The following is a 27,877-nucleotide window of genomic DNA, read 5'->3' on the forward strand; positions in this document are numbered from 1 at the left end:
TTGAAATACTTTTTAAAAACTTTTCACTCAAGTAATTACTTACAAAATTAATTATAATTGTAAGGATTTTTGGAATATTTGATAACCATTCCATGTTTTGTATCAATATTTATTACCCTTAGAAATAAAAATGATGCTATGAGAATTTCTTTTTTCGATGTCAACCCTTGTATCCGGAAACTTAATTGAGCCATGACTAATTCAATCAAGCCGAGTCTGGCCATCACTGGGTACAGTTCTCCCAGCATTAATTTTTTACATTCATAAGGACTCGAATCCGAGATCCTATTGAAGCAGAACAAGTGCCGAACCGATTAAACCAACTCACGTTGGTTAAGAGAATTGATTTCTTTAGAAGTTCGTAAAACAAATTGAATAAATTTAGGCTTTGTTTGGGAATGGAGTAATTTTTTTTACTCTATTCTGCTTAACTCCAGTCATCTTCAATTTAACAACACAATTATTACTTTTTTCCCCTTTTTCGTCAATTTTTTTTATCTTAACTAATATTTAATTCAATTTTTATACTAAATTCTCTTAACTATTCATTATTTTTCCATAATTCAACAACACAATCATTACTTTATCTCAACTATTGACGAGGAGTCCAGCTTAAAGTAACGGCCCATATTCTAGAAGACTCCGACTGCTACTAGAGGAGAATATTACTATAATATAGTTTCTCTTAATTAGATATTATTTCTTATATTAACTTGAGTTGGAAGTCAAAAGTTTCCTATTTCAAATTATTTCCTTGTTCCATTTTACGAAAGTAATCTAGAGGAATTAGATATCAGTTTCTTATTTTATAGTTAAGGGATATGTTTTTCCTCTATATATAGGCTATTCACCTCATTGTAAGGGATATCTTAGAAACTCTTATGGTGTGTTTGGTTTTAGAGTTAAGTAGAGTTGAGTTTTGATTTTAATTAGGTTGTAATGATTGTATTGTTGAATTATAAGAAAAAGTGTGAAAAAGTAATGAATAGTTTAGAGAAAGTAATAATTATGTTGTTGAATTTTGAAAAAAAGTAATGAATAATTGAGAAAAAGAAATAATTGTGTTGTTGAATTGTGAAAAAAGTAATGAATAATTAAGAGAAAGTAATGATTGTATTATTAAATTGAAGATAAGTGGAGTAGAGTTAAAACTAAAGTTAAAATCGGTTTGTGAAACCAAATAAGGCGTTATTGTTTAATAATACTTTGAGTTTGCACAACTCTTGGTTTTCAGCATATCTCTAGAGTTTAGACGTGTGCTATTCCTTTCGAGTCTAAATTCAAATTTACGCGCGAGAAATTGTGATCTGCGCTGCATAAGTTGGTATCAGAACAAGAGTTGCCTAAATCTAATCATGGCGGACGAGGCGATTCACAACAACCATAATGCCGAAGAATGGAAGGTGGACGCGATTCAAGCACTGGAGCAGAGGATCGAAAGGATGGAGCGGACTCTCGAGCGGAGGTTTAAGCAAAGCCTAGACCAGAGGTTCGAGGAGCTACGTACCATGCTTGGTGCTCTAAACTTGCGTGCTGACCAGAATGCAGGAGACGGCGGTCAGGCACAACGAGTTCTTTCTCGTGAGCCACCCGTTATTTAACGTGTTCCCCGTAGGATCCAATATTATGAAGATTCAGATGAGGAGAGTGGAGTTACATACAATCGATTTGCTCATCAACCAAGGATCGAGGAAATCGCTAGGATGCTAGAGACTTTCGTTTGAAGGCCGATATTCCCGTTTTCAACGGATACTTGAACATCGAGGAATTCTCGGATCGGCTATCAGAAGTCGACCAGTTCTTCAAATACGCCGAGGTTCCCAAGGAGAAGCGCGCGAAGCTAGTGGCATATCGATTAAAGGGAGGAGCATATACTTGGTGGGATTGTGTGCAAGAGAACCGAGGACGTGTAGGGAAGCAGCCCATCTAAACTTGGGAACGCATGAGGCGAATGTTGAAGGCTAGATTTCTTCCTCCAGATTATGAGCAATATTTGTTCATGAAGTACCAGAGATGTGTGCAAGGGTCGAGGTGTCCATGATTACACGGCGAAATTCTTAAGTTTGGCGGAGCGTAATGCATTAAACGAGTCAGAGAGCCAACAAGTTACCCGGTATATGGAAGGTTTAAAGCCAATTATTCGGGACAAGATTGGAGTGCAGATTAGCAATGGTAGATGATGCCCGAAGCTTAGCTCTCAAGGCTGAGATGATGACGCAAGACAAGGGAAATCCATACCGCAGGAATTATATAGAATCGTCACAAACCTCTGCAAAAAGAAGTGGAGTTACTAAACAATCCGGATTAAACAAGCAAGATCAAGGGAATTCCGATAAATCAGCTAGCAAGAAGCTGGTGACAGAGACTGGAGCTTCAAGGAACTAAAATTCTCTTGCCAAGCAATTCACGGCAAAGTGCTTCAAGTGCAACCAGCCGGGTCATCGATCGAGTGATTGTTCTCGGCGAAAGGCTATTGCTTTGGTAGAGCATGAAGAAGATGTTGAATATGTGTTTTGCGATCCTGAGGAAGAGGAAGAGGAAGAGGAAGAATACAACGGTGATTATAATTATGAGCAGACATACATGGTTCAGAAGTTGATGCTCACACCTAAAGCAAGAAGACCAATCCCAGAGAAACAAGTTATTTCGTACTAGGTGCAACATTCATTCACGCACTTTTAACTTGATTATTGACAGCAGAAATCAAGAGAATATCATAGGAAGAGCTGAGGTCGAGAAGCTAGGGTTGCCAATTGAGAAGTACTCAAATCCTTATTCAATTGGTTTGATAAAGTCAGTGGGTGATATCCGAGTAACCAAATGATTCAAGGTTCCTTTCTCCATTGGCAAATATCGAGATGAGGTGTACTGCGACGTTGTGGATATGGAAGCTTACCACCTATTGTTTGGGAGACCTTGGTAGTATGACATTGATGCAAAACACCTTGGCAAAGAGAATGTGTATTAGCTCATAAAGGAAAGGGTACGCTATACCCTAATGCCCTTATCAGAAAAATCGAAGCCCTAAGCTGTCCCAAAAGTGAAGGGTAAAGCGTTTTTGATAGAGACTCATTTGGAACGAGAGATTGAAGCTGATTTTAAAGAGTCAAAGGAATTGCATGTGTTGATTGTGAAGGATTTACCATCAGAGAAGCAAATCATGGAGGTGCCAGAGGAAGTGAAGCCCCTACTTGCTGAATTTGAAGATATTATTCATGAGGAGTTGTCAGATGGGTTGCCTCCAATGAGAGATATTCAACACCAAATCGACTTAATAGCTGGGGCAAGCTCACCTAATCTGCCCCGTTATCGCATAAGTCCACACGAGAGTGCTATACTATAGAAGAAAGTAGAGGAATTGCTAGGAAAAGGTCACATTTGGAAGAGTTTGAGTCCTTGTATCGTGCCTGCATTATTGACACCAAAGAAAAATGGGAGCTGGCATATGTGTGTCGATAGTAGTGCAATCAACAAGATTACGGTGGGATACAAGTTTCCTATTCCAAGGCTTAATGTTATGCTAGATCAATTATACGGGGCGGTGGTGTCCTCCAAGATTGACCTTCGGAGCGGGTACCAGCATATTCGAATTCATTTAAGAGATGATTGGAAGACTGCATTTAATACTAGAGATGTGCTTTATGAGTGGTTGGTAATGCCATTCGGGTTATCAAATGGCCCCAGTACATTTATGCGTTTGATGAATCAAGTACTCAAACCTTTTATTGGCCGGTTTGTAGTTGTCTACTTCGATGATATTTTGATATATAGCAGATCGATTGATGACCACTTCAAGCATCTATATGAGGTATTGATTGTGTTGCCGAAGAATAAGTTGATTATCAATCTTAAGAAGTGCAATTTTATGACGTCGCGCTTGCTGTTTCTTGGGTATATAGTAAGCTCAGAAGGCATTTGGGTTGATGATGAGAAGGTTAGTGCAATTAGAGATTGGCTTACTCAAAAAACGGTTGGAGAAATCAGAAGTTTCCGTGGCCTAGTTACATTCTATAGACGGTCATACGCGACTTCAGCATGATCATGACCCCAATCACCGAGTGCTTGAAAAAGGGGAAGTTTAATTGGGGAGAAGAAGGAGAAGCCAGTTTCGCATTGATGAAGGAGAAGTTATGCTCAATTCCAATTCAAACCTTGCCAAGTTTTGATAAACTATTTAAGGTGGAATGCGATGCGAGTGATGTTGGCATTGGAGCTGTTCTATCACAAGAGAAACGGTCAGTCGCATATTTTAGTGAGAAGCTTAGCGATGCCCATCGGAGCTGGTTAACCTATGACAAGAAGTTCTATGTTTTTTTTCGCGCCTTGAAGCATTGGGAGCATTATCTTATAGGCAATGAGTTCATTTTGTACTATGATCACTAAGCATTGAAGTATTTGAATAGTCAGAAGCGGATCGACAGTAACATGCATGCACGGTGGATTACGTTTCTTCAAAAGTTCCCTTTTCAGCTAGTACACAAATCAGGGGTGCAAAATGGGGTTGTCAATGCGTTAAGCAGGGGGTAACATTGTTGACGATGTTGATAAGTGAGCTTATCGAGTTTGAAGAGCTAAAGGAGCAGTATGTGGATTATGAGGATTTTGCCGAAGCTTGGTCCAAGGTGCAAAATCACCAAGCAGCTAGAGAGTTTCACAACCATGAGGGATTTTTTTATGAGAGATAACTAGCTTTGCATTCGTCGTTCATCCATCCGAAAGAAACTAATTAGGGATTTACATGGTGGAGGCCTAGCTGCACATCTTGGACGTGACAAGACCGTAGATGCTGTTTTGGAGAGGTTTAATTGGCCAAAATTGCGTCGTGATGTGGAGAAGTTCGTGTGGAGGTGCCATACACGTTAGACTTCTAAAGGACAGAAGCAAAACACTGATCTCTATCTACCGTTGTCGGTACTTGAAGATATATGGGAGGATTTGTCCATGGATTTTATACTGGGGTTGCCTCGTACTCAACGGGGTATGGATTCCATCTTTGTTGTTGTGAATAGATTCTCGAAGATGGCACACTTTCTTACCATGCCGAAAAACTACAGATGCTCCGAGTGTGGCTCGATTGTTTTTCAAAGAGGTGGTTCGTTTGCACAGTGTACCAAAGTCCATCGTTTCAGATCAAGACACCAAGTTCCTTAGCCATTTTTGGCTTACTTTATGGAGAATGTTTGATGCCATATTAAAGTTCAGTAGTATAGCTCACCCGTAGACAGATGGTCAAACGGAGTCAATGAATAGGGCCTTGGCAAATATGGTTCGAAGCATTTGTGGAGAAAAACCAAAGCAATGGGATTTCGCTCTTTCTCAAGCTAAATTTGCCTACAATAGTGCAGTTCATAGATCTCCATTCTCGATAGTTTGTTAAAAGGTTCCAAGGCATGCTATCGATTTAATCGAGCTACCAAAGACCTACAGAGGCAATGCTGCAGCTGAAAGCATAGCAAAGGAGGTGCAATCAATGCAGGAACAAGTTCATCAAAAGTTGGAAGCTACCAATGTGAAGTACAAGAAGGCCATTGACAAGCATCGTAAGGAGCGACTTTTTTCAAATAGGGATATGGTGATGGTATTCCTTAGGAAAGAAAGATTTTCCGTTGGAAGTTGTAACAAGCTGAAGCCGAAGAAGTATGGTCCATACAAGGTGTTGAAAAAGATAAATGACAATGCGTATGTCATAGATCTTCCCGAGTCCATGTGTATTTCACATACATTCAATATGACGGACATTTACCCCTACTATGATTTGAAGGAGCCATTATATCATGAGTTTAGCACAAGTCCGGCCCATATTCTAGAAGACTCCTGCTGTTACTAGGGAAGAATATGTTGGGAATTGGTGTATGCCCTAGAGGCAATCTGTCATCAATTTTGTAATATGATATATATTTCATTATAATACGAGGCATTTATGTTATTGTGTGGGTTGCGCTGAATTTTCATTTTACACAATAACGTCCTTGGAATAGTAGGTTCAACAGGCATCAAGTGTGCCTTGATTGTGAGATCCTATAATGACTGAACATTATTCCTAAATGTCCCTAGTCAAAGTATTATCGTTAATTAGGACAACGATAATGCGGTTAGACTAGTGTGGGTGTAGATTGATGACTAAGTCTCACAAATCATGGATGTGAAGACATCGAGTCACACCGCAGGTATACATTAGGAGTAATGTGTACTGGATTGATCCATCATGAGACTGCTACATGGGTCGTTACGTGACTGTCATTAGCAGATCTCATAGTGACTATGGTGCAGTGGTCATTTGACTTGAGGTCATCATAGTTTCCTACATGTAATGTCGTATACTTTGATACTGTCAAACGCCACCTGTACGGACCCGAATGTGGACTCTCGTCAGGGCCCGCATTGCACGCTTTTAGATCGCGCGGCTTGGGGGTGTCCACCTTCCCGCGGGGACGCATGACGGACACGCGTGAGAGAAGGAGTCACCACTTATCATTTTATGACCTGAAGGTCGAGGGCGGATAAGTTACCCGGTCTAGGGGTATGGAACACCTAGTTTGTAGCTAAGGCATTGATCTGTGTGGAACCGGAAAATCCGTGTTCGGGGGTTCATGTTACGTACGGGCCTATATCCCGCACGCCCTTTCGGTACTCTAGTTTGCTAGGCTTGCATGTTTTATGATTTATCGCATGAATTAAGCTGCACTCGGCTCGCACGTTTTGACACCGGAGATTCGGTGAACCAAACGATGTCGGTTGAGAAGCCGAGAGAGAAGTAAGCCCGTATGTCGGGGAGTTGGTTCACAATCTTGCGTTACAGTTCATCGAACCTTGGAGGTTGAATCCCTGCGTGAACCAGAACCGCAAGTTCTTGGATTTACTTGTATCTGGGCAAGCATTAGACCGATTCGATTAATTCAACTCTCGGACCGTTCGCTCACCGACTGGAATTCTTACAGAATAAATGTATAAAATAAAATCCTTACAATGCTCTCGAAAACAATAAATACAAATTACAAAAGGGTCAAATTCCAGTCGTTTCGCGTTCGGTTATTATTCCACTCTAACTCACCGTGAGTTTAGGGAAAAGACCGAAGAACTGAAATAATCAAGGAATGACGATCATGCCCTTGGATGATAAAATTGCAATGTTCATGTATGTGCGCACCCGAATTTCATCTCGTCGGGGCACGCATGCGCGCGCCTAAGCAAACGTGGCTTGGGAGTGTCCACCTTCCTGGGGACGCGCGACGGACGCACGTGAGAAGGAGTCACCACTTGCCATTTTACGACCCGAGGGTCGAGGGCCGGCAAGTTACCCGGGTCTAGGGGTACGGGGTACACCTAAATGCTAAGGCAATGGTCGTACGGAACCGAAAATTCCGAATTCGGGGGTCCAATTACGTGCGGGCCTATATCTCGCACGCCCTTTCGGTACTCTAGCTTGCTAGGCTTGTCATTTTGTTTATTTACCACGTGATTTAGAGTTGCACTCGACTCGCCCGTTTTGACACCGTAAATTCGTTGAAGTGATCAAGTTGGGCCAAGAGTCCGAAAGATGAGTAGGCTAGTGCATCGAGGAATCGATTCACTATCTTAGCGTTACAGTTCATCGAATCGTGATGGTCGATCCCCTGCGCGAACCGAGACCGCGAGTATTCGAGCTTACTTATCTCTTGGTGACGATAGACCGACTTAATCGACTCGACACTCGGACCTCTTGCTCACCGATCGGGGATCCTTCCAAGTGGATGAATGTACAAATGAAATCCTCGCAATGTTCTCTCGAATAATTACAAAGTGCAACTGAATAAGTAAATAGATCCCGATCGGCTTGCATTGGGCCAATATTCCGCTCCGGCTCACCGTGTGTTTTGAATGACCGATAAACAAATTAAGGCAACGCGGGCTCAAAGAGCCGGGGGTCTGGTCCAATCGAGCCGACGGTTTATAGGAGAACCGATTAGTTCCCACTGTAACCCTGGTGGTCCCTAGGTGCCTGTAGGCCCGTTTTGAGGGGCCGTTTGTTTGTCAGTGGAGCGTACCCCGGGAGCTCTGTCAGAAAAGGCGTCCGCGGGGGATCGGGGTGCCCCGACTTAAGCAGGATGCCTCGAAAATGTGCCCGGACGTGTCATTGGTCATTTTGGCACTGAAAGAGATTTTTGGAGCCCCATATTGGGCATCTTTTGGTGCTTCGGTGACTCAGTGATGAATAGTGCCATAGTGCCAGCTCTGCCGTTTTCGGGGTTCTTTGTCCGTTCGTTCTTCCGATGGCTTTCCTTTGCTTTTCTTAGCGACCCAGCTTTTCTCTCATTGTTCATGACTCCGTGCTCGCCTATTTACCTCTGGTTGCCGAGTCATGAATAGTAACCCGGGCTTTGATCGGGAATTCTCATGTGGGAAGCCGGTGGGCCAAAATGGGGTGCTAACAGCTTGCCCCTCTTTGGTTACATGCTCGGTTAGAGGATGCGACCAAAGACCATACAAGCATCCTTTTTTTGGTCCCGGCGACCGCTCCGTTGTAGCTTCACCGTGGCTGCTCGCAGCCTGCTTGGATGTATTGGGATATTGCTGGAGATTAAGACCGGGACGGACTCGAAAGAAGCTGGGAAAAACCCGATAGAAAACGGGATGAATTTGAAAGAAACCAGGGTGGACCTGAACAAGAATTTAAAAGCCGGGATGGACCCGAGACAGGGATTTAAAAGCCAGGGTGGACCCGAAACAGGAATTTAAAAGCCGGGATGGACCCGAGGGGCCAGGATAGACCTGAACAGAAAATTAAAAGCCGGGATGGACCCGAGGGGCCAGGATAGACCTGAACTGGAATTTAAAAACCGGGATGGACCCGAGGGGCAAGGATAGACCTGAACTGGAATTTAAAAGTCGGGATGGACCCGAGGGGCCAGGATAGACCTGAATTGGAATTTAAAAGCCAGGATGGACCCGAGGGGCCAGGATAGACCTGAACAGAAAATTAAAAGCCGGGATGGACCCGAGGGTCCAGGATAGACCTGAACTGGAATTTAAAAACCGGGATGGACCCGAGACAGGAATTTGAAATTTGGAATTTGTACAGAGCGCTGTGTGATACGGCTTGCTTGGCGTTTGGATGCGGATTGCTCTGTGCGTGGCGACTAATGATGACCTCTTGACACTTGTCCTTTTCTGAACATCGTTGGTTGGGGTGGTGCGGTGCATTCCTCGACGGTTTCCAAGTCTTTGAGAACACGGTTCGCCACGTGAGGCAGACGCGAGTCCGTCGGCGGGGAGCGTCCCCTGGGGTTCCTGATCGCACCTGTACAGGGAAAAGAGAAGCTTACAAGGGATGTCAGCCGCGTGAAATCGTCTAGACTACGACACGTAAAGGAATCTATGTAAAGATGTGTTGGGGCATGATATTGGTGGCCATTTGGAGGGCGGCCGCGTCCCTATTGAAGAATAGCTTTTCTGAGACGGATAACCTGTAGAATTATGTGCATAAAGGTAATGGGAGGGATCTTCTGGGATCCTCCAAATCAAGGATACGTCGATTCGATCCTACCCCAAGGCGAGTCTCGAGCCTGGAGAGTCGAAGAGAGTTTGCTTCTGTTGAAGAGTGTCGAACCACTACTCGGCGTAGCTTCACAGGGCAAGTGTCGCTGTTCTTTTGTGGTCGAGCCGACATTGTCCCCTAACTTTTGCCTAGGCTGCAAAATGCATGATGACCTAGCGGGGTCTTTTATTTGATCTTTCCCACATAAATGCTCACCTTTTGCTGCGGTTCCCGCGTTCGGGTGAGACCGCACCCCTCGGGTCCTCTAACTTTTGCCTAGGCCGCCTCGAAGAGGTTTTCGCCCTAGCGAGGAAATGATTTATGCTCTCCTTTTGCCGCGACTCCCCTTTGCGGGATTTTAAGTCATGTCACTCGTTCCCTAGCTTTTGCCTAGGCCGCCTCAAAGAGGTTTTCGACCTAGCGGGAAAGTTTATTTTTTTCTCTCAGGAAAGCTCAATATTGGACAAATGGTGGGAGTTGACGTTCGTTTACAGAAACAGAAATGCCTTACGATAGGAACGGGCACGGAACCCGGTGGACAAAGAATGTACAGGCGTTCACGGATAGTACTTCTTGATGGCATCAGCGTTGACGGGGAGGGCGTTTTCAGCGCCGTCCATGTCGCTCAGGATGACCGCTCCCCCGGAGAAAACCTCTTTGACGACGAAGGGGCCGTCGTATTTGTACGAGAACTTCCCTCGAGAGTCCGGCGTGACGTGTAGAACTTTCCTCAAAACGAGGTCGCCGGGTTTGAAGTCGCGGTGGCGGACTCTTGTGTTAAAGGCTCGAGCCATTCTTTGCTGGTAGCACTGTCCGTGGCATAGCGCTTTCAGCCTCTTTTCATCGATGAGATTCAGTTGCCCGTATCGCTGTTTTGCCCACTCCACTTCTGCAAGTTCGGTCTCGGCGAGAATCCTCATGGAGGGGATCTCCACTTCGATTGGGAGGACGACCTCCATGCCATAGACTAGGGAGTACGGGGTTGCCCCGGTTGAAGTCCGTATTGATGTCCGGTACGCCAGGAGTGCATAGGGGAGCATCTCGTGCCAATCCTTGTAGTTCACCGTCATTTTCTCGATGATCTTTTTAATATTCTTATTCGCCGCTTCCACCGCGCCGTTCATTTGGGGGACGGTATGGGGTGGAGTTGCGGAGTCGGATTTTGAATTGTGCACAGAGCTCATCGATAACCTTGTTGTTCAGGTTCTTGGCGTTGTCCGTAATGATCGCGGCGGGGACTCCATACCGGGCGATGACGTCGCGTCTGAGAAAGCGGGCGACGGCCTTTGCGGTGACTAACGCAAGAGTGATGGCCTCGATCCATTTGGTGAAGTAATCGATCGCCACCAAAATGAACATATGCCCGTTAGACGCTTTGGGGTTGATCGGGCCGATCACATCCATTCCCCACATCGAAAAAGGCCATGGTGCTGTCATGGGGCGCAATTCGTTAGGGGGTGCTTTGATCAGGTCGGCGTAGACTTGACATCGGTGGCAGTGTCTGACGTGTTTCACGCAGTCTGTCTCCATGGTGGACCAATAATAGCCCAGGCGCATGATCTTCTTTGCGAGTATGAGACCGTTCATACGGGGTCCGCAGTTTCCCCCGTGCACCTCCTCCATGAGACGTCGTGATTCGTATTCGTCGATGCACCGGAGGAGTGTGGAGTCGAAGGAACGGCGGTAGAGTATCTCGCCGCTCAAGAAATAATGTATCGCGAGGCGTCTGAGAGTCTTCCGATCACGACGATCGGCGAATGGGGGGTATTGGCTGGTTTGCAAAAGGTTCTTGATGTCTTCGTACCACGGCTTTGCCTCAGATGCTTCAATCGCGTTGCAATGTGCCGGTCTCTCGGCTATCTCGATCTCGAGGGGTTCGATAAGGTTTTCCCTTGTGATGCTCACCATGGAGGCGAGCGTTGCAAGTGCATCCGCGAATTGATTTGTCATGCGCGGGGTATAGGTGAACGAAATGTCCTCGAAGTTCTCGGTTAACTTCTCGAGATCCTCGTGATATGGCACTAGCTTTGCGTCCTTCGTCTTCCATTGCCCCAGTGTCTGGAAGATAGTGAGCATAGAATCGCCGAACACTTCGAGCTCTTTTACCTTGAAATCAATCGCCGCTTGCAGGCCAAGAATACATGCCTCGTACTCGGCCACATTGTTGGTGCACGGGAAATCGATCTTCACCGCTACCGGAAATAATGTCCGTCCGGGGATATCAGTACTGCGCCGATACCTGACCCCATGGAGTTGACGGCACCGTCAAAGTACATCTTCCACGTCGGTTCCTCTTTCCCTTCATCCACCTGAAGGATTCCTTCGTCCGGGAAGTCCATGTTGATCGGTGTGTCATCGTCGACCGGGAATTCTGCTAGATGGTCGGCAATTGCTTGCCCCTTGACTGATGTGCGAGGCACGTATTCTATGTCGTACTCCGTCAACTGACAACGCCATTTTGCGATGTTCCTCATGGATGAGGGGCTATCAAGCAAATACCGTAAGGGGTCCGCTTTTGACAATAAGCGAATTGTGTGGTAGAGCGTGTACTGTCGGAGCCTTTGCATGACCCATACTAACGCGCAACACATCTTTTCGATCTCCGGGTAATTGGATTCCCCTTCGGTGAACTTTTTGCTCAGGTAGTATATCGCCCTTTCCGTGCGCGTTGACTCGTCTTCTTGCCCCAGCATGCACCCTAAGGACTGTCGGCGCATTGTGAGGTACAAAATGAGAGGCCGGCTCGGCACGGGTGGTACCAATATCGGCGGTTAAATTAGATAGGCCTTGATGGTGTCAAAAGCCTTTTGGCACTCGTGGCCCCATTCCATCGCTGCGTTTTTGTGGAGTAAGCGAAAGAGCGGTTGACACTTATCCGTTAGGGTTCGCAATGAAGCGTGCAATGTAATTCAGTCGCCCCAAGAAGCCGCGCACCTCTCGGACCGTCGACGGCGGGGGAAGCTCTTTGATCGCCTTGACTTTATCCGGGTCTACCTCGATACCGCGCTCACTAACCACGAATCCCAGTAGTTTCCCTGACCGGGCGCCGAATGTGCACTTTGCCGGATTGAGCCGGAGTTTATATTCTTTTAGGCGGTCGAAAAGGCGTTTCAAGTTGACGAGGTGATCTTCCCCTTCTTTGGACTTGGCGATCATGTTGTCGACATACACCTCGACTTCCTTGTGCATCATGTCGTGGAATAGTGTGACCATGGCCCTCTGATAAGTTGCCCCCGCATTCTTGAGGCCGAAAGGCATAACGCGGTAGCAAAAGGTTCCCCACATTGTAGTGAACGTCATCTTGAGTTTGTCCTTCTCGGCCATTCGGATCTAATTGTACCCGGAGAAGCCGTCCATGAAAGAGAATTGGGCGTGGCGCGCCGTATTGTCGACTAGGACGTCAATGTGCGGCAGGGGGAAATTGTCTTTAGGGCTGGCCTTATTGAGATCCCAGTAGTCGACGCAGACTCGGACCCTTCCGTCCTTTTCCACTGGCACAATGCTCGCCACCCATTCGGAATAATTACAGATCTCGAGGAACCCTGCGTTGATCTGCTTGACGACTTCCTCCTTGATGCGGAGGAGAAGGCTAGCCTGCTGTCGTCGTAACTGTTGCCGCTTGGGCGGGAATTTCTCGGTGTCGAGTGGGAGAAAATGCTCGACTATTGAGGGGTCTAGGCCGGGCATGTCGGCGTAAGACCAGGCGAAGACCTCTTGATATTTCTTCAGGAAGTCAATCATCCGGGCTCGCTGCGCAGGGTTGAGGGCTGTCCCGATCTTCAGGGTGCGAGGCTCTTCTTCGGTGCCCACGTTGATCTCCTCCGTCGGCTCGACCGAGGTGATTTGATGGTCTTCGAGGCGACGCAAACTCTCTTCTATCTTGGGCACTTGACTATCCTCGGGGAGCCCTTCCCCAAAGTATACGGGTTGAGGCTCACCGAGTTGCTCTCGGGATAGGCTCGTATCGACACGTCGAGGAATTGGATTCGAGTGGAGCTTGGAAAGTCGAGAGAATCGTCTTAGAAAATTTCATAGTGCTACGAAGTGGAGAATAGGAGAGAGAGAAAGAATGCAGGAGAATTCAAAAAATGCGTGAGAGATTTCATTGATGTTGTGAACAAAAAGCCATAGTGGAAACCCCTCTCCCGTCATGTGGCGCATGGCTATGCCGACACGCGGGGAACATCTTATACATAGATAAGCCTTACACATCGGCAATCACAGCCGAGTAGCGCGGGACTGAGGTCCAGTTGTCCAGCTCCTCATTCTCCTGCGCCAAGCGAATGTGAACCCCTGAAGGAATCTCCTCGGTGACGGCGTACACGGTTGACGGAGTGGTAGAAGTGTCGTCGGAGTCTGAGGAAGGGCCGTCAAGGGCGCCTCCTATGACGTGTGAAGGCCCAGGGAAGAAATGAGATAGTGGGGGGACTGAAGTGCCCCTGTTGAGCCTCCCGTAGTATGCGGCGAGGCGATGAAGATGGTTGCCCTTGCGGGCCTCGATGATCTCATGACAGGAGGGGCGAAAGCCGAGTCCCCTCCTGTGTTTGTACTCCTCGATCTCAATGGGGCGGTTGATCCCTTGTCCGCGTGCCCCAAGGCCGGTGCCGGGAATATAATTGTTGCACAGGAGAACTTTCCCTATCATGCGGTCGGCGGGAGATGGTCCACTCTCTCCGTAGTCTCGGATGACGGAGATGGTTTCGAATGAGTGGAACGGGAGGTTTTCATCGTCCCCAATGCTGATGTAGGGCACCGCCGTCTCTTTGTAGATGGCGTAATCCTCCTCTCCTTTCACCGTGATGAGCTTTTCTTCGACGATGAACTTTAGTCGTTGGTGCAGAGAAGAGGGGACGGCGCTGGCCGAGTGGATCCAAGGCCTCCCGAGCAGCAGGCTGAACGCGTTCGGGATGTCGCGCACCTGAAACGTGATGCTGAACGAGCACGGGCCAACGTCTATGAGGAGGTCGATCTCCCCGTTCACCTCCCTGCGAAAGCCATCGAAGGCTCGGACCGCCGTCTTGCTTGGGCGGACTCGGTTAAGATCCACGTTCATCTGTTTGAGGGTGGTCACCGGGCAGACATTGAGGGCGGACCCGTTGTCAATCATGACCCGGCCGATGATGTAGTTGTTGCACTTGCAGACGATGTGCAACGCCCATGAATGTGACCAACCCTCGGACGGGAGCTCGTCGTCCGAGAACGAGATAGTGTTGGAGAAGATGGACCCGATCGTCTCCTCTATCCTGTTAGGGGGCGTCTCCTTCGGCACTTGTGCCGCAGTCAGTACCCGGAGGAGGGCCTCTCGGTGAGGTTCCGAGCCGAGGAGGAGGGCAAGCAATGAGATGTGGGCCGGGGATTTGGCCATTTGCTCGACCACCTTATATTCGCTTGCCTTCATGATCTTCATGAAAGCTTCGGCTTCCTCCTCGGTCACCTTCTTGGACGGGAAGGGTGATCTTTCGGGAGTCGCCCCGTCTCCAACAGTGGGTGCTTTCCCTTTGTCCTTGGCCGTCGGGTTCTCATATACCCGTCCTAAGCGTGTCAACCCCATGACACTGAATTGCTGCTCAACGCTCCCGATGCTTCCTTCGTAGGTCCAGGGGACCTTGTTGTCTGAATACGGCTCCCGAGCGGGGACGTCAACGACGAATGGGGCCTGTGAGGCCACGTGTCCCGTGAACCCGACCGTGAGTTCCTCGGGAGTGTAATTGATTACTAAGGGAAGGGGTTCCCCTGCGCTTCTTCGTCCCTCTCCGAGACGCATACAGAGATCATGTTGATGGATGGTCCCGAGTTCGGCCTGTGGTCCGAGAGGGGGTTGGCCTGCACGTTTGGAGGTCTGACGGCGTTGAAAGTGAGTCGGTTGCTGTCGATTCTCCTCTGAATTTCGTCCCTCAACCTCCAACAATTGTCGAGAGTGTGCCCCGGTGCGCCCTGATGGTATTCGCAGCGTTTGGATTGGTCCGGGACGGACGGGTCGAAGTTCGGACCCGGGGATATCGGTTGGATCTGATCTCCTGCCAAGAGCTGCCGATATATGTGAGAGAGAGGAGCAGGCAGCGGCGAGTATTGTTTGCGGGGTCGGCTCGGTGCACCGCTGGCCTGTTGACCCTGCGAAGCAGGGTTCTGTTGCACCGGTGGAGGAGTTCTCGACACCGGGGGCCTGGGTTGAGAGGGTTGAGCGGGGGCGGGCGTAAGGTGGTCATATGACTGTGAGGTCGTCGGCGGTGGGACCGGTGAGGCCGAATAGTAGATCGACTGAAGTTGGTGCTGTGGAGGCGGGGGAAAGTAGGTAGGAGCGGTGGTCGGTGCGGTTGTGAGATTTACCGAATATTGTTGTGGCGCCTGATGCGCCGTGTTGACGGCGTTGACTGAAATCTCTTTCGCTCTCCTCCCGCTGGAAGATGACGGCGCCGCGGGAGCCTTCTTTGACGACTCCTCTCCTTTGTTGGTGGGGTCCTCCATTCTTCCGAGCTTGATCCCCAAATCCAACTTTTTCCCGGCCTCGATGAGGTCGGAGAACGACGAAGTGTGCGCCAACAGGTGTGAATAGTACACTCTTCTCAGCGTGGAGTGGAACAGTTGGATCTGTTGTGTTTCGTTGATCGAGGGAATGTGATTTGCGGCTTGGGCATGCCACTTGGCGGCATACTCCTCGAACTTTTGGCCCCGTGCCATTTCCTTCGTGCTCAGCTCCAAAAGGGTGGGAGGCGTTTCCGCGCAATATCGGTATTGGTCGGTGAACTTCCGGGAGAGATCCTCCCACGTCGGGATGTCCTCAGCCTTCAGTGACATGAACCAATCGAGGGTCGATCCTGACAGGCTATCCTGGAAAGAGTGGATGACAAATTCTTCGTATTCCCAATATTGCAGCATCTTCCCTCGGTAATGGTGGAGATGGTGGCGTGGATCCGTCGTGCCTTCATAGGTCTTGAATTCTGGAACCTTGAACTTCGGGGGCAGGTGTATACCCGGGAATAGGCTACAGTCGCCATAGCGGGCGTCGGGACGAACGTCGTTTGCTTGCAGGGCCCTATCGTTTCCTCCATTCGCTTCAACCCGCGCTCCTGTTCGGCGTCGGCCTCAAGGAAGATGTGTGTCGGTGAGGCGAATTGGGCCGCGTGGGTCGGTGTGCCCGGTTCGTGGAAAGCGGTGTTTATAGGAGGCGGCGCCTGGTAGGATAGGCCGGCATGAGGCTGTAGGGGAGGATAGGGAGGAAGCTCAGTGGCTTGAAGGTGCGTCGGAGCAGATGCGGTGGGTGCCGGGAAAACCGTCGGTGGAGGTACCGCATAGGTCATAGCCGAAGCCGGTATGGAAACTGGTGGAGGTGCAGACAAGATGTGCTCCGAGGTTAGGAAGGTAGCCGGCGGAAGAGGGACTACCGAAGGGGCCGGTGGCGGCGGGAGTTGACTGGTAAAGGGGTGAATCGTGGACGTATGCAGCGTTGGCGGTGCGGGAGCCACGACATTCTCCGGGGCTTGGGTTAGTGGAACCCCCGGGGTTGGATCGACTGTTGGTCTCGGTCCCGGTGGGGGTGTGGAGCTCGAAGAGGCCCGGTTCGGTCCTCTGAGCAGAGCGAGCAACTCTGCCATGTTAGTGGCCATTTGATTGACCATACCCTCGAGGGCCGTGATGCGGGCTTGGTCATTCGTGGCGGTGGAAGTTGGTGAGGCTGGTGGCAGAGGCGCTCCCGACGACGCCGGGGGTGGAGATGTGTTGGAAGGGCACTGGAATACGCCGGGAGTACACCTGCAGGAGTGAGAGGCGACGGGGCGTGTGTCTGCGGTGGTTGAGAGAGGGTCGGGACATAAGGGTTGACCTCTTCGGAAACATCAACGGGATCTTCTTCTGCCATCCTGAGACATTGACGAGTCGGGTAGCGGTGGGACGCCAGTGGTAATCACCTGCATTCCAAGGGTGCATAAGGACAGATACCGATAACTCGAATGAGTAGGAGGGCGAGCAACTAGATGTGGGCCGGAGATTTGGCCATCTGCTCTACCACCTTATACTCACTCGCTTTGATGACTTTCATGAATGTTTCGGCCTCCTCTTCTGTCACCTTCTTGGACGGAGTAAGTAGGGTCCTAGGCCTCATCTCCTCTTCAGTAGCAGGCGCCTTCCCTTTGTCGGTGGTCGCCGGGTTCTCGTATAGCCGTCCCAAGCGGGTTATGCCCATGACGCCGAATTGTTGCTCGAGGCTCCCGACACCCCCTTCATAGGTCCAGGGGACCTTGTCGTCCGAGTATGGTTCTCGGGCGGGAATATCTATGACGAGCGGGGCAGGCGGTGCGTCAATCCCGACGAACCCAACTGCGGCTTCTGCGGGTATGTACTCGATCACGAAGGGGGAGGAACAACCTTGCTCGCCTTCGCCCTCCCCTAATGTGCATATGGTGATCATGTTGATGGAGGGCCATGGAGCCGGTCCATAGTCGGGGAGAGGATTAGCCTGTACGTTCGGGGGCTTTACAACATTGAATACGAGCCCCTTCGCATCGATCATCTCTTGGATCCTTTCCCTCAATCTCCAACAAGTGTCCAGGGTGTGTCCTGGTGCCCCCCGGTGGTATTCGCACTGCTTGCTTTGATCCTGGATGGTTGGATCGAAGCTTGGGCCGAGCGCTATTGTCCGATCTTATCGCGAATTTGCCGGTAGATGTGGAAGAGCGGAACCGGCAGGGTCGGGTATTGTCGGCGGGGTCGCGGTTGTGCTGTGCCGCCTTGTTGAGCTTGCGGGGGGAGGGCCCGCTGTGTCGGCTGAGGAGTCCTAGGACCCAGAGGTTGGTATTGAGGAGCTGGAGATGGAGCAGGAGTATAGTGGTGGACAACGGGCGACGACACCGCAGGTAGGGGTGGAGGCGGTAGTGCGGAATAGTAGATTGGTTGGGTAGAGGCTTGGGGCCGATATTGAGGTGCTTGCGGGGCATAGGAGGGAGCCGTGGGAGGCACCGCCGCGTAGTTCATCGAATATTGCTGAGGGGCCTGTTGGGCCGTGTTTACGGTATTCACCGTAACTTCCTTTCCCATTCTCCCGCTCGAAGATGATGATGTCGTGGGGACCTTCTTCGACGACTCATCTCCTTTGCTGGCGGGGTCCTCCATCCTCCCGAGCTTGATACCCAAATCCTACTTTTTCCCGGCCTAGATGAGGTCGGAAAACGACGAAGTGTGCGCTAACAGGTGTGAATAGTACACTCCTCTCAGCGTGGAGTGGAACAATTGGATCTGTTGCGCCTCGCTGATCGGAGGGATGTGCTTTGCTGCTTGGGCCCGCCACTTGGCAGCATACTCCTCAAACCTTTGGCCCCTCGCCATCTCTTTGGTGCTTAGCTCCAACAGGGTGGGAGGCGTTTCTGCGCAATACCGGTATTGGTCGGTGAACTTCCGAAAGAGGTCCTCCCACGTTGGGATGTCTTCGGCCTTCAGCGACATGAACCAATCGAGGGCCGATCCTGACAGGCTATCCTGGAAGGAGTGGATGACGAATTCCTCGTATTCCCAATACTGCAGCATCTTCCCTCGGTAATGGCGGAGGTGGTGGCGCGGATCCGTCGTGCCTTCATAGGTCTTGAACTCTGAAACCTTGAACTTCGGGGGCAGACGCATGCCCGAGAATAGGCTACAGTACTTGTAGCGGGCGTCGGGACGAACGTCGTTCGCTTGCAGGGCCTGTATAGTTTCCTCCATTCGCTTCAACCTACGTTCCTGTTTGGCGTCGGCCTCGGGGAAGAAGTGCGTCGGTGAGGCGAATTGGGCCGCATGGGTCGGTGTGCCCGATTCGTGGAAGGTGGTGTTTATGGGGGATGGTACCTGGTAGGAGAGGCCGGCGTGAGGCTGCAAAGTCGGATAGGGAGGAAGCTCCGTGGCTTGAGGATGAGATGGGGCAGGTGCGGTGGTTGCCGGGAAAACCGTCGGCGGAGGCGCCGTGTAGATCATAGCCGGAGCCGGTATGGAAACGGGTGGAGGTGCAGACAGGATGTGCTTCGCGGATAGGAGGGTAGCCGGTGGAAGAGGGACTACGGAAGGGGCCGGCTGTGGCGAAAGTTGACTAGTGAAGGGGTGGACCGTGGACGTATACAGCGTTGGCAGTGCGGGAGCCTCAACGTTCTCCGGGGCTTGGGTCGGTGGAGCCCACGAGGTTGGATATACTGTTGGTCCCGGTCCCGGGGGAGGAGTAGAACTCGAGGAGGCCCGGTTAGGTCCTCTGAGCAAGGCGAGCAGCTCCGCCATATTAGTGGCCATTTGGTTGACCGTGCCCTCGAGGGCTGCGATGCGGGCTTGGTCATTGGTGGCGGCGGATGTTGGTGAGGCCGGTGGGAGAGGTGCCCCTGAAGGTGTCGGGGGCAGGAGATGCGCCGGAAGGGCGCCGGAGTATGCCGGGAGTACGCCTACAGGAGTGAGAGATGGTAGAACGTGTGTCTGCGGTGGTTGAGAGAGGGTCGGGACTGAAGGGTTGACTTCTTCGGAAATATCGACGTGATCTCCTTCCGCCATCCTGAGACGTTGACGAGTCGGGTAGCGGTGTGACGCCAGTGGTAATCACCTGCATTCCAAGGGTGCATGAGGACAGACACCGATAACTCGAATGATAAGTGCGGAATTAAGTAAAATGACAAAATGTATGAGATGCATGAGCTTTCAAAACACTAATGTCATTACATTGATTGGCTCCAAGTTCCATGGTTTTACAAAATAGAACATTCGGAAGAAGAGAAAGGAACATAAACGTAAAGCCGACATCCCTTTGCGCTCGGTGGCCGCTCGAAAGTGGCGTGGGTCCAAGCGAGGGCAAAAATGAGTGCGCCTACTAATCCTAAGGATGGGCGAGGTTGCGCGCCCTCTTGTGTACTCGGTCCAACTCCGCGTCCAAGCGGGCCATCTCCCGGTCTAAGTGTGCGACCCGGGCGCGTGCTCGAGTCAGCTGTGTCTGAACCTCCCTGTAGTCCGCGACCTCTGCGCGGGAGTCAACAAGCTCGCAACGGAGCCTATCCCGTTCCTCCCTGACGGCCCGTAGCTCCGCGTGCATGGCCGCTTGGATAGAACTCTCGGCTTCGGGGGCGAGGGTGGATGTAGCGCGGGGAGTCGGGGCGGCCTGAGGCCATTGTGGTGGTGTCGATCCTTGCGGGTAGAACCGGGCCACGTATGCTGAGGTGGCAGAAAATGCTCGCTCCTCGTCGGTGGGGTGCTCGGGGAAGTACAGGCGCTGTATGGTGCTAGCATCCCGCTGACGGCGAATCTCCCGAATCTGTAGGAATCTATCGGGGGCCGTGGACGTGGAGTCGGCCCATTGGATGCCGAAAGGTAGGCGGTCCGCCTCGACGGGAATGTCTTGTAGGCCGCCGAGTTGTGTGATTACTCGGCCGGGAAATATGAGGGTGCTCCCCAAATGGCTGAGGAGGGGAACTCCCACAATTCCGGGACATCCCGTGATCATGGGGCCACCAGGGTTCCATCGGGCGACCCATAGGAACCGTGAGGGCGTCAGCTCGCGCCAAAAGCGCCTCCATTCCGAGAAGCTGAGCTCGGGAGGTGGGATGACCGGCGCCAAGCGTTCGATCAGCGAGCGCTCGTCGGCGATGTAGGAGAACGGATGTGACGAGCAGAACGGGCGGATATGAGCAAGAAGCCAAATCTGTAGCAAGTGCGGAGATCCTCTCATCCTTCCGCGCCGAACCTCCCTAACATAGTCAAGAGACCGAACGGTCTCGGCTAGCAAAGCCTCCACATAACTATGGCCTCTTACCGCTTGGAGGATGACTTGGGCTATAGCCCCATCGATGAGGTTCGGCGAGTACTGGAACAGGAGGGTGCCAAAGACCAAGAGCAGGAATCCATGGCAAGCATCGCGCTGATAGGAAGCCGTAGTAGGCGTCATTGCGCGGAGGAGTGTCCAATCAGAGAGCCACGCAATCCTAATGCCTTGATCCCACCTCTGATGAAGCTCCTCGTGGATATCTTGAGCGGGTATGTGGAGAAGAGTGGAGAGCTGACCCTGGATGGTTGTGAACGAGTTGGGTCTAAATATGCCTTGGGTCGTGGGTGTGGGCCTCTGGATGAGTGCCGTGTACTCCTCGATCGTAGGGGCTAATTCCGTCCCCTGGAAATTGAATACCGCGTGCTCGGGATCCCAAAGTTTGGCGGCGGTCCTCAGGAAGATCCAGTCTACCGGAGTCTCGGTGAGCATGACCACGTCTCCGATGATGTCCTGGATGAATGCGTGGTCCACCGGCCGGAGAGACCTCCAGATGCGCATGATGTCTTGCCTTGGCGGCGTGATTGCTTCAAGCCTAAGACCGGGAGCCGGGTGGTCCATCCTTACCTAGATGGAGGAGATGCCGGCTTAACGCTTTTAGAATCAAATCAATGTAATGTCCTAAGTCTTTTTCGAAAGAATGTATGCAGTGCGGAAAGATAAACTATAGTTGCGTTCTTTACAGTATACATCGCTCTTTCTTACAAAAACAACAAAAATGCCCGTCCTAAAAAAAACTACGGGCCGACTCAAGGACTCGACTTTGGGTCGATTGACGGCATGGAGGTAAAATTGGTCCAGCATGACGGTCCCTGTGTATGCGTGGTTTTCGGCGTTACTAGGAGAACCGCTAACTAGAGATGGGGGCTCCCGACTCAAGGGTATGAATTCCTTGAAATCGAGCGAGGATCTTTGGGGGCCGGTTCGGTGGCATAGCCGACTCGATCCGTTCCCTTACTCGGAACCTCTGACTAACCTAGCTTCCTATATTGGTGCCCGTGGGATGTCGGACAAGATACCTAAGAGGCTAGTATGATGTGTAATGCATGTGCGGAAAATAAAAGTGCGTAAAATAGATAAGCGGGAAATGCGGAAAGCGGTAAATAGACAAGCAAACAAAACAAGCGGGAACGAGCCCGAACCCTCTAAGTATCCCCAGTGGAGTCGCCAAGCTGTGCGCACCCGAATTTCATCTCGTCGGGGCACGCGCGCGCGCACCTAAGCAAATGCGGCTTGGGAGTATCCACCTTCCCAGGGACGCGCGACGAACGCACGTGAGAAGGAGTTGCCACTCGCCATTTTACGACCCGAAGGTCGAGGGCCGGCAAGTTACCCGGGTCTAGGGGTACGGGGTACACCTAAATGCTAAGGCAATGGTCGTACGGAACCGGAAATTCCGAATTCGGGGGTTCTATTACATGCGGGCCTATATCCCGCACGCCCTTTCGGTACTCTAGCTTGCTAGGCTTGCCATTTTGTTTATTTACCCGTGATTTAGAGTTGCGCTCGACTCGCCCGTTTTGACACCGTAAATTCGATGAAGTGATCAAGTTAGGCCAAGAGTCCGAAAGATGAGTAGGCTTGTGCATCGAGGAATCAGTTCACTATCTTAGCGTTACAGTTCATCGAACCGTGATGGTCGATTTCCTTCGCGAACCGAGACCGCGAGTATTCGAGCTTACTCATCTCTTGGTGATAACAGACCAACTTGACCGATTCGACACTCGGACCTCTCGCTCACCGATCGAGGATCCTTACAAGTGAATGATTATACAAATAAAATCCTCACGATGTTCTCTCGAATAATTACAAAATGCAACTCAATAAGTAAATGCATCCCGATCGGTTTGCATTGGGCCAATATTCCGCTCCGGCTCACCGTGTGTTTTGAATGACCGATAAATAAATTAACACAACGCGGGCTCAAAGAGCCGGGGGTCGGGTCCAATTGAACCGACGGTTTGCAGGAGAACCATTAGTTCCCACTGTAACCGTTGGACCGATCGAGCTCCCGGGTGATATTTAAGCACGTTTCACACATCCAATCCAAATTTCCTTCCACATAGGCCATATTTGGAGTGTGATGGCGACTCGAGGCTAGATCCCATTCCGCACTCGGGTTGCACGCGCTCGGTGAATTAAGAGGCGTTGGACCTCATGTTTGGTGATTTGGGGCGTTGGACCCCGTGCAACACGTAACCTATGGGTTCGGGCTCGAACCGCAATAAATCATCAAAAAGCAAGAATGAAACAGAAGAAAATTGATATAACTGACACAATACAGAAAGCAACTGACAACAACTGATAAGTGTTAGTGAATACAAACGAATTGTGTATTAGGCCGAATGTACGTGATTTAATCAGTTATTAGCCGGGGTTGGTTAGTAAACAATGTATCTATCCTAGGCAAGCGTAAATGACGGATTGGAATGAGGTTCTAAGCCGGTTACATGTGTGTGTTCGTTTTAAGACTCTCATTTAGTTAAGTGTCACTGCGATTTCACCGAATTAGCCAAACTCGTGTTTTGATTCTAGATTGGGATCTATTATCCCACCTATCCATTATCTAAGGTTCGATTAGGCCGAATGTACGATTAATCCGGTTGTTCGTGTTTTGCACCTGAAATGAAATGCTTCCCACCGAATCTACACTAGGGAGATAGAAACACCGAAAGTGGACGGAATAGGCCGTGCGAATGAGACTCGTACCCGAACGGGTAGCCTTTTTCCGTCCATAGAACGAGGCGTTTCCGACTTCCTAACGCCTAGGGTATCGGTGAATCAAGGAATGACGGTCATGCCCTTGGGTGATAAAATTGCGATGTTCGTGCATAAATCGGAGATCATGTCACACGAAGGAGTCTAAGAAGGACTCTCGTGCCCAGACTCGGGCCGCCTCAAATTGGGCCCGGACTCGAGTCATGGCACATGAGTACTCCCTAGACATCAATTATATTCGTGTTACACGATTCGGTATTTTGAAATTGTGAATATTTTAAGGGAAAAGGGCATTCACGTCGTTCCGTGAATCATCGATGCGTTTACGAATTAATATTTGATTTGTCCCATTATTTAATCCAAATGATTTAATTAACCGAATGAGACGTCCTGTTTGCCCATTTGTGAGATTCTTCGGTGATTATTTTTCCACGTTGCGGTTACGGTTTTAACGGGAAGCATCCTGGTCTAACATGTCTAATGAGTAATGAACGTGTAGACAACGAATAAAAGGAGGCGTAATCACGAACAATTCCAAGGATCGATTTCGGAATAACGAAGAGACCAACCGAGGCTCCAAGGAGGTCACGGATGATTCGGCCACCTCTCAAGGATGAATGGCCAAATACTCCTTGACCCGATTCGAGTTTCGGTGGGTCTTTCACGTCGTTCCTAATCGGCCCTTGCATGCAAAGAACAACATACGCATAAAGGTAACGAACGTTTCATTAGATTGACATTATCGTAACACCAATTTACGCGAATAAACACACAAGACATCCAAAGCATCATATTCACAAATCCACAAACAATCCTATCCAATTTCACAATAGGATCAAGGGTGGTGTGCGGGAATCATGCGGCTTCGAGGAAAGGGGAGCTTGGAGGCTTCGGCCACACCAAGGAGCCTCACGGCCCCCTATTGCAAAGGGGATGGCCGTGAGCTCCTTGGCATGGCCGAGCCCTTCTCGAGCTCTTCTCCCTTGATCCCGTATTATTCCCCTCATTTAATCACATTTAGCCATGGTCACGATCGCATAAAATTATACAAAACACATACGAACGGCACGTTTGAATGGAAACACGTTACGACATCGATTCAACTAATAACGCAAAGAAGGAAAACGCGGGAATCGGCCCGACTTGGGGTGGAAGAAAACTTCCCGGACTCGTGTGGTCCAAGGAAGCTCTCGGCCATGTTCCTTCAAGGAAGGCCGTGAGCTTCCATGGCTCACGCGGGTCGGGAGAGTTTCTCCGGCCCTGATTCGGGTCTTTTCCCGCCATGCCATCATGCTACATGAGACTAACGGTAAGGAGATGTGGGAACCAACTTTTTCGGGAAAGGAGAGAACACCCTAGCCCCGGGCAAGCCAAGGGGCTCACGGGTCTCTCCCTAGAGACTAAACCGTGAGTCTCGTGGCTCGACCGTGGCCAAGGGGACCTCACCCGTCCGGAACCGAGCCCCTTTCCACCATGGCACGCAAGCTCACACCTCATATGGACACGGCACGATCATATAAGTAGACATAAGGCACACACGTTGCATGAAAATGCATGGGAGGCGTGGATCCGAAAAAATAAAAAAAAGAACTTTCATGCTTTCCGACCACTTTAAGTTATATTAACGTTACATATAAACAAATATCAAAGATCCAAGCTCCTCTAAGTCGTTAAGAGATGTTACCTAGCCTCGGTGCGCGAGGAGAAGAGTCGGGGACGTGGCCGTGGGAGTCGCTAGACTCGGTTTGAAGTCACGGGTGGGTGACCCGGGTGGAAGACAGCCGCGGCCAGTCGGGGAAAAACAAGTCGGCACGCTTGCTCCGGGCACGGCACGGTGCGAGGTCGGGCTCGTTGGACTCCTAAGAGACGGATCTACACAACCATGGGCAGACCCGAGCGTGCCAAGGCCTGAACAAACCCGAAAATGTGAGAGAAAACCCGGTAAAAATGAGGAAAACCCGGTTAGAGAGAAACGGGTGAATGGCGGTTGTGCACGGTTGATCAGCCCTCGGACCGTGGCCACCTCTTCACGGGGGAGAGTGAGGGTTGTGAGGAACCCTTTGAACGTTATGGCACGACTCGCTGAAGTCGTGGGAAGAAATGGCATGTGGCTTGCTCGGTGTGCGCGGCTAGGGAAGTCTCGGGACCCGAAAGTTCTCACGGCTGGAACGGGGTGTTGGAGGCCTCAAATCGAAAATCTAAGCCCGGAAATGGACTTAGGGGGTGGGAAATATGTAGGCTAGGGAGTTTGATGATTTTTGGCTTAAGTCGGGTCGGGTGGTTACCGGAATACCGGGTGGTTTTCCGACAATTTTGGCCGGTTTCGGCCTTGGCAAGGGGTTGGACGAGACTTGGGTGTGGGCTAAAAGTTGAGAGGATTTTAGAGAGAAGTTGGCTTGAGAGAGAATGAGAATGAAGAAGTAATTAGGCTTAATGGTGAAAGGGCTTATAAAGGGAAGCTTAATGATGCAATTGAGCAAAGTTAAGTGGGGTTAGGGCATGCTTAGGGGGCTGCCGAAAATCCCAAGGGGATTAGGGAGGGGTAGATGTCATGTTGAGTGTGGGGAAAGGCAAAGGAGAGTGATGGGTGTGATGGATGTGTAAGAAGAAGTGAAAGAAGTGAGGGAAATTTGAATTGTGTGGTGGAGGGAGTGTCTTGGGAGGTGGAGCCGCCGGCCATGGAGGGGGAAGCCGCGGCTTGGGGCTGTCCAATCGGAGCCGAGGGTTGAGCCGTGGCTTGGGGTTGAGCCGCAGCTTGATGGCTTGGCTTGGCTGAGCTGTGGGTCCCATTCGGTTGAAAGAAAAGCCGGGAAATACTTGAGACTTGATGGAGCGCGCGTCCGATCTCCGATGTCCAATTAATTTATGGATTTGGAGTGCTTGAATGACAAGGATTTGAATGAGCCTAATATCGCCATGCGTCGAGTGGACGGACGTTCGAGCGACTCGGCGCCTCGGGAGTCGGTTTTGCCCTGTTCGGACTTCGGAGTGGAGTTTAATGTCCCTCGATCCCCGATTTGTTCTTTGTGCATACCTGCATTCGTTTTGGCGATCCTTTTGCCCCGTGGGGGATCGTTGGCCCGTCGTCCTCGGTCGGGGACCCTTGGCCCGGGAGGACCTAGGGACTTTGACCAGGATTCTCTCAGTGTGCCCTGAATGCCTTCAGGTGCTTGGGGATTATTGTGAGGTACTCAGAGATCGTTGTGGTCTCTGCTTTCCGTGGAAATACCCGAAGGCTCGCCGGAAGGTGTTCGCGACCACTGAAACGTACTTCGGGAGACCGAGTCAAGTTCCAGAAGGTTGTCTGAAGCTTGTTCCCCTGCCCTGGTGGTCCTTGGGTGCCTGTAGACCCGTTTTGAGGGGTCGTTTGCTTGTCAGTGGAGCGAACCCCGGGAGCTCTGTCAGAAAAGGCGTCTGTGGGGGATCGGGGTGTCCTGGCTTAAGCAGGATGCCCCGGAAATGCGCCCGGACGTCTCGTTGGTCACTTTGGCACTGAAGGGGATTTTTGAAGCCCCATATTGGGCACCTTTCGGTGCTTCGGTGGCTCGGTGATGAATAGTGCCATAGTGCCAGCTCCGTCGCTTTCGGGATTCCTCGTTCGTCTGTTCTTCTGACTGCTCTCTTCCACCTTTCTCAGTGGATCGTGCTCTTCTCTTATTGTTCATGACCTCGTGCCCGCCTATAGGCTTCCGATTGCCGGGTGATGAGTAGTGCCCCGGGCTTCGGTCGGGGATCCTCGCGTGGGAAGCCGGTGGGCCAAAATGGGGTGCTAACAATGACCCTTGAGTGTGTGCAGGCCTGTTTCCGGGTGCCGTTTATCTGTTTGTAGATCGGGCATCTCAGGACCCCATTAGGAAGCGTTTACGAATGTTCGAGGGTGCCCCGGCTTA

The sequence above is a fragment of the Punica granatum genome, unplaced genomic scaffold (assembly GCF_007655135.1).
Source record: "Punica granatum isolate Tunisia-2019 unplaced genomic scaffold, ASM765513v2 Contig00320, whole genome shotgun sequence".
Lineage (NCBI taxonomy): Eukaryota > Viridiplantae > Streptophyta > Magnoliopsida > Myrtales > Lythraceae > Punica > Punica granatum.